Source organism: Poecilia formosa, unplaced genomic scaffold (assembly GCF_000485575.1).
Source record: "Poecilia formosa unplaced genomic scaffold, Poecilia_formosa-5.1.2 Scaffold598, whole genome shotgun sequence".
Lineage (NCBI taxonomy): Eukaryota > Metazoa > Chordata > Actinopteri > Cyprinodontiformes > Poeciliidae > Poecilia > Poecilia formosa.
This window is the reverse complement of record NW_006800537.1, coordinates 1-11,287: the sequence shown is the minus strand read 5'-3', so window position 1 is coordinate 11,287 and position 11,287 is coordinate 1. Positions and strand designations below refer to the sequence as shown.

The following is an 11,287-nucleotide window of genomic DNA, read 5'->3' as shown; positions in this document are numbered from 1 at the left end:
TGTCTCATTTTCATGTTTAGCTTACACAGACCTAACATTGGACTTAATTTACTTGTTGCAAAATATTGTTTTTAACTTGCATTGTTTCAAAATGAGCTTCATGTAGCAATGACGATTTCTTAATGTAGTATAGTTAATTATTTTTATGTCTTTCATACTCCTGCTAATTGATATCTATTACTGGATTGGACAGCGCCTATTAGTCGCTATGTGATTCATTGAGTTATGTCCAGAAAACCATTTTACCCCAATGCAGGACGAGGAGAAATCTGTCACAAAAATATTCTTAGCGCCATCATTTGTTATCCGATATATCTATTAAATACGACTTAAAATAAAGAGGAGAAAACTGAGGTTTGATCAATTCTCTGTGATACAAGTTTCTGTTAGTTCTTTCAAGATGAAAGAAGGGGCAAATTTCTCTTTTATTGGTCAATCGTTTTATTTTAAATATGCTGTAGGAGCCGTAGTTTCATGATTAGTTCAGTTTTTGTCGCTTGTTTAACTTTTAGGAACTACAGCGGCTGCAGACAGTACGCCACAATAAAGGTACAATAAAGCTGATAAACAGGTGAAGAACCAAACTAGACAGAACCACTTCTATTCCGCCTTTTCTCGCACTGTGTCGGCTTTACGCGGACCCGTTGCCATGGTAACCGACAGATAACAGCTCCACGAGCAGATAGAGCGGAGATTACCGATCAGGGGAATCAACACCAAAAAACAAACATTTCCCACACAAAAAAGTAGCAAAACACCAAAACAGAACATTCAGTCTGTTACATTATGCTGACAGTATAATGTAACAGACTGAATCTTCTGTCTGTTGCTATATATATATATATATATATATATATATATATATATATATACTGGCATATGTTGCCACACCTGAAAAAATCCCTGCCCCCTTTTGCCACCCCATAAATATTTTTCTAGATCCGCCCTGCTGTCAGGTTTGATGTCTATATTGTCATTTTTGATAAGTTTTTGCCTGAGCACAGCAGTGGTTTAAACAGCTGCTCTACTGATGACTTGGTGGGTTGTTTAATGCTAACGGAACCAAAACACACCGAACTGCGCAGCACATGCTAAGGCTATCAAAGTCAATACCAGGCCAGCAGCAGTTAGGCTAGTATAACTGACCCACTGCTCATTTGTTCAATGTTTTCTTTAAGTTAAAACTTTTTCCTCACCTGTTAAATCTGAAGCCCTTGTTATCTAATTCATAGGGTTGAATTAACCGTTAAATATTGGGTCTATTTTTCAGATTCTTTGCGTGGCTGTGGTATTTTCCTGACCACCCATAATGTTGACTCAATCGACAGCAAATGGCGCAGGTGTTGCGCACGATAAGTCATGTAATGTCCAGTCCAGTAATTTATATCCATCAATGCTGCTGGCGCTCTGTCCTTCTCTCGCACTTCCCGCAACTTAGCAGTAGGTGTCAGTTTACTTTGTGTTGCATTCAATTTTGTCGGAAAAAAGACAACATTGTCTTTTTTCCGACAACATCGGACATTAAATCGCTTAATGTCTGATTTCCCATAACTATTTACTGAATTCATAGTTGCCAGCTGGGGTGGCAAGGCTCTCATTTGGGGTGGCAACTGCCACCCCATGCCACCCCAGTAGATCCTACAGCATGGATATCCCAAAGAGAGAAAATGAATAAAATGTGTGCAGCTAAGTGTGACTTTTTTTTAACACCTAAACTTCCTGGAACTAGTTTCTGTCCATCTGTGTTTAGATGTCTTCTTTCACTAATCATGTGGGAAGTTCAGAAAGTCTTGTAGTAATTTAGATCTGTAGCATTAAAGTACATCTGATAGTTACAAACTCTGAAGAAAATAGTTTTATACAGTTTGATTCCTCTTTCTCTCCTCATACTAAATATGTCCTCTCTGAGAGGAGATGCAAACTCCTGACAGAAAGAGCCAGGCTGCGATTGGAAACCAGAATACTTAACTAGTCAACATCCTTTTGTGCAACAGTGACCTTAAGCCTCTATGGAAACAGCAGAAAATAGATCTCATGATAAACTCTGAATATTGTCCTTGACAACATTAGTCTCAGAAAAAAAAATCTTATTTCTCTTATTTCTCTTCTTCAGACAGATCAATTAAGCCAATAATCATAGTCATTTATGGCTACTTTTATAACAGTTTTTCAATGCAAAACTAGATAAATTAAAGTGAAAGTAACTAAATGCTGTAGAAATGTGTCTAACTTCAATCTTTCTCACACCTATAACAACCTTATTACCGATTTGTAGCCACCAATAGCATCATTTATACCAAGCTTTGTCATTTAGACGTCAAAGGAAAACTGTTTATCTGATATTCAGATTATCTTCTTGTCAATTGAGCTTCAATCTGGATGAATGTCACAGATAATGTATTTTTTTTTTAACTTTTGGTTGAAACTAAGCTGCAGTCTGATGGAAGTGAACAAGCATCACTAAGTGGCTACAGCTGTTTTTGAGTCGCCCCTCCTTCTTGTGCTTGAATTTATTGCTTTGTGCTCAACAAGATGATACCAGTAATCTCAAAAAGTCAGACTGACAGTTAATTTCACAAATCAATATTTACAATTTACTTCTTTCAGAGTTTATTCTTGGAGAGGGCTCCACATTATCCACCTCCCAAATAAGCTGATCATATCTCCATCGTGCCTGGAATGAGTTTCCTCCCCAAAATGTGTCATTCCCCCCACACACACACACACTCTCTCTCTCTCCCCTGGAAATCAATGTCTGCGTTTGTGTGCACTTTAATCTGACCTCTGATGACAGTAAATCTTTATCTGTTTCTGGACGAGCAGCAGCAAGCGCCTGACAACATTTGCCATCAGAACAAAGAAGCGAGCCTTTGTGGACTCTGGGAGATACCCGGAGCTGTAATGTTTCAGCTGAGCCATTAATCACAATGGCTGACAGCCGGACCTTCCCAGCTTCTCTTCATCGCCACAGCTTGGATGAAGAGAAGCTGCTTTCCAGGAACAGGAAGATGGAAGCCGTAGTTCCACTATCAACTAGAGACATTTTGGATGTAACACCTTGTTAAGAAAATAAATTTAAAGTATGCTAGTTTTAAAACCTAACATGTCTTTATTGAAATAGCCTAATTATAGTTTTAAAATCAGTAACTTATTCTGGCCTATTGACCTTTATGTTACCTGTAGTTACAGCAGATGGTTTGGTAAGATCTTTTGAACTGCCTTTTGTCTGTGTGGGAAACAATCAGGAGAAGTTCCAGCTTTTCACACTCATCTGTGAAAAGCCATAAAACAGCAGGAGTTCCTAGCTTTAGAGAGGGTCAGAGATGGCTCCTGGTTGGATGAGCAAAGATACGCCTTATTTTAATAAATTAAAGACAAGAATACGCCTTTACTATAAAAGTTTCTACACAGGAGTAAAAAATTAGATTTCTCCAAAGACGTCTTTGCTTTTCTTTCTTTTGTTCCTTCTTCTTCCCATTTATGTCAGGTAAATGAATGTATGTCTCTGTTGTTCTGCAGTTTCTGTTGTAATTTTATGCGTTGTCTTCTATTGGATTAAACTGCAATTCTGTGATGTCTGCACTCATTATTGTTTTTGTGTGGCTACACGCGGCCCGCCGGGAGAACCTGGGATCGAAGGAGATCGAGCCAAAAGAGCTTTCTTAAGAAATATTATAACCTAGAATCTTCTTCAACAACTTCAAACAGAAATGTTAAGATAAAAAACACTAGTCACTGTCAAAACCTAAAAAAGGTAAATAAAACATTTTACAATTATACTGCTTAAAATTTAGAATATAAAGATATTAATGTGCTTTTATCAGATGGTACAGAAATGACCTAAAACTTGTGTTTTAGACAAAGTACAACTGATTTAAGACTAGAAAACTTCTGAAGAAATTAAAATGGGGCCTGGCAAGATGTGCCTGTTGGTTGGAACCCAGTGTTCTGATGCTAAAAGTTAGCATCATTGCTAAATTTAGCTAAATTGTAGTTAATAGCCTGTGGAAACTCACAAGCATGTTGACTAACATAGACTTATCCCATTCAGTATGTTAAAATTAGTGTGAGCTAAAATTAGCCAATATGCTAATGTTAGCCTACATGCTGCCAGTGGCATATGGGGTATCATTAGCATGTCATCTTACATTGACTTCCTATATTCAGTGTGCTAAACATGGCTAACAAGTAAGAAAAATAGCTGAAAGCTTATTTAGGGAAAAGGCTAATGCTAGTGCACTGCTAATGTTTGTGCTAATATTAATGCACCAGTGCACTAGCCTGAGAGAACAAGATAGTAAAGGCTAAGGTGGTGCACTAACTTAATATGTATATTGAGACTTTTATTTTCAAATTTTCAGTAAGCTTGATTTTCAATGGCTACACTAATCCCATGTGTAACAGTTGTTGGGTTAAATCAATTATATAATGCCCAAAACAGCAGGTAGTTCTGAATGCCATCCTCGCAAGTCAGTCGCTGCCCCTCCCTATCCATTGTGATGGCAAGCCCCAATTGTTCTTCTTTATTAGGCAAAAACACCATTCTAACAGCCAAGTTTAATCTAGAGATCATTATTATTTCAGAGATTTTCTATGTTATTAATCTAATTTGAATAGATCATTTCAATAATTTGTATAGTAATATTTCTCCAGCAAAATAACCAACTATATTTTTGTAATGGAACACAAAGAGGCATTTCTGTGATTTGGACAGAAATGGCTGGGATCTGATACACAGTAATGTGTTTTTTTCCCCTGGCAAAGTTTTATGTAGTTTTGGCATAGAGGCTGTAGGAAGAGCATTGAAAACCTTTTGGGTCTTGTGTTAGTTAAACCAAAAGAAATTTTATGCACAAGGCCTACTGCCATCAGCCCCCTAATTCCAAAATTCACCCATCATTCAACAATCCCAGGAGTGATTTAGTCCCAAGTCTGGTCATCCAAGTTTTAGCAACCTTCCTTCTATTACTTACGGTCCAGGAAGGATTGTGCTCCAGAACCCAACTATGTACAATAAAATGTTGAATAAATAAAATGTGTGGTTTCCTCACCTTTTTGTGCAAGACATGTTGTCTATGCAAAGTAGTTGCTGTGTCACCCTCAAACCTTACTTGACAGATTTGACACATTATTAAATAAACACAATTTTGTATTTTTGGATCATCCCTTATAGGGACATGATACACAATTTATGTTAAAGTGCTCAGCAACCATTTCTGGTACCCAAGAAATTGCCCATGGCCAATAGTGCTAGGCCCGTGGTTTTATCTGACCTTTGCATGCACACAGATGGTCTTTGAGGTTTTTGTTCCTCCTGAAAGCAGCAATGATCTTCCTATTCATCAGCCTTCCACTAACAGGAACAGGAAGTTCTGCCAGAGACCTTTAATCAAATCAATATTATCAGGTGATAAAAGGAAATGCCAGACACTCATCAGTTGATTTGGTTTCAGAAAATGCACCCCATGGTGGAAAAAGCAGCAAACAGCACCGTATCTGCTTCATAAAAAGCTGATTCTTGTCTCTAAATTATTTTAAACCACAATAATTGTGATTTGACTAATCTAGCAAATATGTGCTATAGATCAAATCTTGATGTCAATAATGTGTGTATCAGTTTGTTTGAAATAAACTTTGATGTCCAATTGGTGTGTACAGCAGAAATTTGGATCTTTAATGTTGTGGTTTCCAAGAAATCCACTGCTGTAAGGCTGGTGGATGACTTTAATTTGATGACAGCATTGTGGTTGCTTAGGGTGTGTAAGGGATGATTAAACTGCTCCTCTCAATACTATTCCTATACCCCAAATGTCATCAAAATACTTGAAATAATCCAAAGGATTATGACAGACAGTGCACATGCACTGACGAAAGTCAATTTTGTATTTTGTTTTTTAGTACCGTTTTTATTAATTTTTTCTACATAAGTCACAGCTCAGCTTTAAATTTCATCTCTGAGAATCTGTTGGATGAAGGGGTTTTATCCTAATGCTGTTCTGAAGGCTGGAATTTGATTTTAAATGTCCACTCTTTGAACCATGTTCTATTTAATTTTTTTCTCTCCAAACTCAGTTTTTAAGACAGAACTCACAGTTCAGCTTCTAATCTAATCTGAGCTTCTGCTAGGAGCTAGAAATGTGTGTTAACACTGTTCTAAACATCAGAAATGCACTTTAAAATGTCCATCAGCATTACCCAGAATGCATTGCATGGTGGGGCTTCAGATTTTAGCTTCTATTTCAGCTGTTTTTGGTCGCCATCACTAACAAACTATATACCGTTGTGATCAGCATAACCCCCTCTTTCAAACTAGATGGCTGAGAATGAGTTTTGAGACATGTAGAAAATCAGCACCATGACTCAGAATGGGGTGTGCTATGTTGAACTGCTGCCTGCTGCAAGTTTGATCACGAGTCTCCCCTGCTGGCAGGATTGGGTAAGTCTTTGCACTGTTAATGTGGTCATGCACCCTTCTTGGACCACATATGAGCATTCTAGAGGTCTTGCGGTGTATGATGGCACTAGAATTGCTCTTTGATCTTATTTCAGGGATGATGATTTGAACCCCAACAAGTGTCTGGAGACCTGAACGGCAGCAGCTTGCTGTGGATGGTTCAGGTTGGGCGATGACACCTTGCTATAGCTGCTTTTGGTCATCCATCTGGGGGGCAGGGCAATCAATGCAGACCAGACTCACAGAATCAACGGAGAACGCTTCTGCTTCCTGGGCATGCTAGTTCCACCTTGCGGTGTTAACGGATAGCATGTTTTTGAAACCAGGGGCATGGTACGTATCAGCCTTCCCAGGTTCCGCCTATAGGAACAGCACGTGGGAAAGGTGACTCTAGGACTCAGGAGTCTTAAATGCAGTCCAGTTTTCTATGACGAATAGCCTCACACACAGCAACATGCATGCTGACTGGTATTCTGTCTTCGATTCTACAGCTCCACCACTTCTAACTGCAAAAGGAATGAATGTTAATCTCAGGAAATCTTCAGTTTAAAGGTCTGCTAAACAACTTAAACCTCTTAAGACCTGAGCTCTTTTATTATTAAATCCGTCTTCATTTTTGCAATCATTAGGTCCCAATCAGCCCAAATATAAAATTATTTTTACATGATGTAGTTGCTGAGAAATTGTCCACATATGATGACATTCATTTTAAATTTCAATGACATTGTCACAATTGATTAATGAAATCCAAAACCTTTAGTGTCTGTTCACATTAGCATGATTTCTGAGTTCAGAAATAAAATTATACAGTATTTGTGACTGTTTCAGCAATGTTGCTCATTCAAAGTACTACTAACAAGTATGGGAAGACATGGGTCCCTAAAAAGTAAAATCCCTCAAAGTAAATTGCATTGCTGCTCTTCTAAACTGTTAATTTCAATTTCTGAATACGTTATGACACTTGAAACACTTAATTCACAGTCCAAATCTACTTCAAACTATTGGGGTTAAAAATTGGATCATGGTTACACTTATGTGTAAACAGCTTTGTAACAATTGCAATTTGCCTGTAAGCAGAGCACCTTGCAAATAAAACTGCACTCAATTTTTTCTGGTGTGCTTTTACACTCCATTGCATTTTTCAAGTTTGCCACCTTTGGTATATGGGCATTAGCTGTTCTGTGGACTGAGACATGGAGCAATGCCTTAACTGGGTGCTTTTTCCATTGGAATAAAATGTCTAGGTTCAATTCCCACTCTCAAAAGTCAGTTATCAAGTTAAGCCAAGACAATTTTTGCTACTTCCATGCAAAACTGCATGATGCTCTTCTTGGTGTACCACACAGAGGTCTTTGCAGTACAATAGCCAGCTATTTTCCAAAGCCAAATCTGTAATTGGTACCCTCAAAGTCCATTTCTTGCCACTTGTGTGGTTGCAACTCATCATAAGGTCAGTTACACCCATCTTGGAGTTTGATATATGGACAATAATTGGTTGTGATATGGTCACTTATTTCAGTTTGACATCTTTGTTAGGTGTCTTCTGGCTCTCTTGGATGAACAGTAGACATAAATGGTAGCACATTACAATACCATTTCACCATGTAAATATATCGATATATTTGTGTGGAAGCTCCCCCAACCCTTTAGTTGGTAGCTTCATCAAACTGATTCTTATTACACTAATAACCTACATCTATTTTATTGTAATGCATTCCTCACATTTGGTAGATGTAAAGATCCAATCTCATTAAACTTGCTGCAGAGTCTGAGACGGATGACCGATCACCAAGCCTTCCAAACTCTGATTCTAGATCTTCAACCTTTGGGAATCTTACCCATTTAATCCCAGTAGCCCCATCTCTTCTCAGACTAATGCTCTGAAAATATTCCCTGTAAAAATCTTTGTAGATTTATCTATGAAACATGCTATAGCTGTTGTACAAGAGTGAACTACTAAAACCAACCCAAAATCTAATTTCATTCTCACATTTTTTGACATTTCTAATACCCTAACATTTTCTACAAAACTAATTCTCAGTGATCATAACTGGACATTATTGGAAATAGTTTAATTATGCTATTTTTAATTCCAGCTTTAACTTTAACTCATGTTGAAATACTAGATGGATCCTGATTCTATTAAATTAGATCTCAATTTAGGTTAGATTTACTCATAGTTTAACCCTCTTAAGACCATCATTGTAAATGGGCCGCCTGTTTTTATTTTATAGTTGTCAAATTCTCAAAATGTGCAATAAGTCTGAATTTTTGCTTTTTTTCCCAGAACAACCTCAGCTTTCAGTATTTCATAGTTATTTAACATTTGTCTATTAAAAATTTAAAAGTTTAAAGAGAAAAAAATCAGAATTGAAATTTTCAGGTTTATTACTTAAACTTTCAAATGACGGGGATAAACAATTTAAGATTAACAATTTCAACTTTCAACTATATTACATAAATGCAGAGAAAACTGAAGCCTGGCCTCCAATGTACAAGTTTTTATGCCTGTTTTTATAAAAAATAATTTCAGGCATTTTCATTTTTGTGGTAGGCTCTAAAGCAGTTCCCCTCCAGCTGCAGACAGAATCCCATTCTGGATCCACCCATACTTTATCTGTAATACTTCAGGTTGAGAGGTGCTGGTACCCATCTCCAGTGGTCAAGAGCAAGAGGCAGGGGACACACTAGACAGGTCACCAATCCCTCACTTGGCTGATTTATTTTTTCTCACAATGAATCTTTTGGCAGAAAAATTGGTCTTTTTTGTTGCCAAAATCACTTTAAGTTAAAATATTACATAGGCCATTATTTTTGGAAGACCATTATTTTATTTTCAACATAGTTATTGCACAAATTATGCAGGAATCAAGATGGAGCTAACAGTTAGCCAATAGCTATGCAGCTTTCATATGACTAACGTTAGCTTGTACAAATATTTTACACAACCTGGTTCACTGGTTATGTCTTATCTTCACTGCCTTCAGTTATCAGCCTTCTGGGACCCTTTATCAGTCTGGATTTTCTTTTAGACATTTCCATAATTTTATGCCTGATTTCAGCTTGTCCTCTGCCTTTTTCTCTCTCTCACCGCTACTCTGCTGATGCAGTATGAAGCTCTGCAGAGAAATTCCTTTACGAAAATATTTACTCTCTGATTATTTTATGAACTTTCTAATACTTTTTGAAGTTTTTTAATGCAACCAACCGTTCAGGAGTTGCGATACAGAGTAGGTTGGGTGACAAATATGACACAACTGAGAATCTTGTCATTGGTCAAGCTCATATCAAACTTTCCCAGGTTGCTACCATAATGCATCATATATGCACTGAAAACACAATATCTCAGCTTTTCTGCACTTTTGGAATTTTTTTGATGAACTGTTCAGAAATTATGGTAATGGGAAGTACACAAGCCGAATCCTGTCGGCGCTGACAGGTTGGTTGTAAGAGGGTTAATCAATGTATAACTTAATAAGCAGAACACTTGTAATCATCCCAATTTCATTAAAATTAATTTGATCATTAACATTTTAGTAGATCACATTCTTAAGAGTATTTTATATATTCATCTAAACATGTTTAACTTCATTATAACCAAAGTAGAAAACTAATCAGACAATAGTGTAACAGGTGTTTTGGTATTGAAACTGCTCATGTCTCTTATAAGAGCTTGAAAATATTCTATGAACCATGTGCTAATTTTTATTCAGTAAAATTTTTGAGAATGAAAACATCTATTGTTCCTGCCTTGGGAAAATGCAGGGAGGATTAGATGGCAATGAATTCATCCTTGGCCTTGGTAACACCTGCATGGTCTCTGGTGTGCAAACAGCAACATGTCATTACAGGCTGTTTCAGATCAACTCTAAACTGGATTAGAACGCACCAAAAAGTAGAAACACCTTTATAAAGTTATTTAGCAAACAGCTAGTCAGATCACTGGGGTGGAACTGTCTTAACTACCATGCAGTGGTTTCTAAAGGGTCAGATTTTTGTATTTTAAGAATTTCATTTTTTGGCTTTGGTTTCTGATAATGTTGAGATGCTGTGATTTAATGCACTTTATTCTTTGAATAAAATTCTTAATGATTTTTAAGTTGAATAATGACTCTTCTTTATGGTTTCACTTTTACACACATGACATTAACTGACCTCGGTAGATGAGATAAGAAGCAACAGGTAGTAAAAATTTGTCATCTCTCCATCTTCAACAAAATGTAACTAAGTACTTATATCCACATTGGCAAATAATTTTAGGAAGCATAGTAAATGATTATTAAAATATAGTTACAGTTTGTAAGATGTTATTATGTCAAATACTTATTACTTTACCTATCTAAAAACAAAGAGCAATAAAATAGAATCTTTTTACCAGAAATATAGTTTAGATCAGATGCTTTCATGTGAACTTTGGGGTCTGTCATCAGGAATTTTTTGCTGTAACCTGTAGTTTGTTATACTATACCACTAAAATGTTGCAGTAAAATTTCCTCAAACTGTGGATGTGAAGTTAGGAGGACAACTTCCACATCAATTTGCACTTTGTCCCTTTAATTTGATAAAATGCAAGCTCATGGTTTTAAGACATGGGGAAATAGGATCAGCCAACTTTTTGAGTGTCATGATGCAACACTTAAATCTTAATCTACCCTAATCTTCACATTATAAAAGACTGAATTTTCACATTGTCAGTGCACACATTTAAACATGTCAATACAAAAATATTGATATGAATGTATTTCACTATTTTTAAGGAATAGTCCAACTGGGGAAAACCTAACTTAGGGGTTTTTTGAACTTAGGGGTTTTTTGAACTTAGGGGTTTTTTGA

The 11,287-nt window shown here is 36.7% G+C and overlaps 1 long non-coding RNA gene across 1 annotated transcript; it reads left to right on the top strand.

Annotated features, from left to right (window-relative positions):
- Window positions 1-7: 7 nt before the first annotated feature.
- Window positions 8-8,892, top strand: LOC107834369 (uncharacterized). Its single transcript, XR_001660166.1, has 3 exons — window positions 8-379; window positions 1,805-1,808; window positions 8,882-8,892. It is a non-coding gene; the product is annotated as an uncharacterized LOC107834369 (long non-coding RNA).
- The last annotated feature ends 2,395 nt before the right edge of the window (window positions 8,893-11,287 follow it).